The 1,665-nt window shown below is 31.7% G+C and overlaps 1 pseudogene; it reads left to right on the top strand.

Moving 5' to 3' along the window:
• The first annotated feature begins 316 nt into the window (after positions 1–316).
• LOC118604921 lies at positions 317–435 on the top strand (annotated as a pseudogene).
• Positions 436–1,665: the final 1,230 nt, after the last annotated feature.

Genomic DNA, 1,665 nt, shown 5'->3' with positions numbered 1-1,665 from the left:
TGCTTTTTCAAATTCCTTGCCCAGTTTTCTTTTTTGTTGTTTGCCTTTTTCTTATTGATTTGAAAGAATTAAGAAATATGTCATTCGTGTGAGCCTTCAGTGGTTATATGTGTCATTAATATCTTCTCTCACGTCGTGGCCTGTCCTTTCATTCTCTTAATGTCTTTGATGATTAGAAGTTCTTAATTGTAATGCAGTTAAATTTAACAATTGTTTTCTTTATGACTGGTAACTCATATAACCTATTTCAAAAAGTTTTTTTTCTCCACAAGGGCTTAAAGAACTTTACTACTATTATCTAAAAAAATTTCTTTCTGTCTATGGCCGTGCTGCCCTGAACAAGCCTGATCCAGTTTGATCTCGGGAGCTAAGCAGGGTCGGGCCTGGTTAGTACTTGGATTGGAGACGACCTAGGAAGACTAGGTGCTGTAGGTGTAAAAAATTTAAAAAATAAGGGATCCTAATCTGACAAGGTCTTTGCAATCTATGAGGTCAACCAAGGATTGCCTCACCAAAAAAAATTAAAAATATAAAAGAATTCCTTTCTTCCTTCTTTCTTCTCTCCCTCCCTCCCTCCCTCCCTCCCTCCCTCCCTTCCTTCCTTCCTTCCTTCCTTCCTTTCATATTTATCTCACATTTTACTTCACATAAATGGAATAATATAGTATATTCTTGCTTTGAAAGAATGTATAATTATGTTGTCCAACGTCGTTTATTGAAAAGACTGTCATTTTCCTACTGCTCTGCAGTGCTATCTTTGTTGTAAATGACTCATATGTATACCTCTGGGTTTCCGAGCTTCTTACTCTATTTCATTGATTAATTTGTCCTTATACCACACCATCTTAAATGCTATATTTTTATAATTTGTGATGTTAGAAAAAGGCCATCTTTGTCTTCTCATTCAAGAATGGTGTAGCTATTCTTAATTCTTTGTATTTTCATGGGCATTTTTCAATCAGCTTGTCAAGCTCCACAAAAAAAGAAAAAAGTTGGAATTTTGATTAAGATTGCATTGACTCTATAGAATAACTTGGACACAGTAGACATCTTTGCAATGTTGAGTCTTCCAATCCATGAACATGATGTACTCCATTTATTTTGATCTTCTTTGCTATTTCTCATGCTGTTTGGAGGCTTATTTTGCAGCATATTTTATTAGATTTATTCTTAGGTATTTTATGTTTTTATGCTATTGTAAATGGTGTAATTTTATTCCATTTTATTTATCTTTTTCCTGATATATAGAAATGCGGTTAATTCTTATATGTGAACCTTGATTCTAATGCCTTACTAAATTTATTTATTCTCAAAGTTTATCTGTAACTTTTGGATTTTCTACACATCACATATCATATTACATGCAAATAATGACAATTTGATTTCTTTCATTTCAATTTTTTCTTATTGTTTAGGTTAATACAGTGTTAAATAAAATTGGTGATGACAAACATCCTTATTTTGTTACTGATTTCAAAAAGAAATCTTTCAACATTTCACCATTACATATCAAAATGACTAGAGATTTTTTACAAGATGCTCTTCTCAAGTTAATGAAATTCTCTTCCATGCATAATTTGCTAAGAATCATGAATGGATGATATATTTTATAAAAATATTTTCCTGTATCTACTGAGATATTAATATGGTTTTTATCCTTTATTC

This window comes from Rousettus aegyptiacus, unplaced genomic scaffold (assembly GCF_014176215.1).
Source record: "Rousettus aegyptiacus isolate mRouAeg1 unplaced genomic scaffold, mRouAeg1.p scaffold_m13_p_6, whole genome shotgun sequence".
NCBI classification, from domain to species: domain Eukaryota; kingdom Metazoa; phylum Chordata; class Mammalia; order Chiroptera; family Pteropodidae; genus Rousettus; species Rousettus aegyptiacus.
This window is presented reverse-complemented; position numbering and strand designations above follow the sequence as displayed.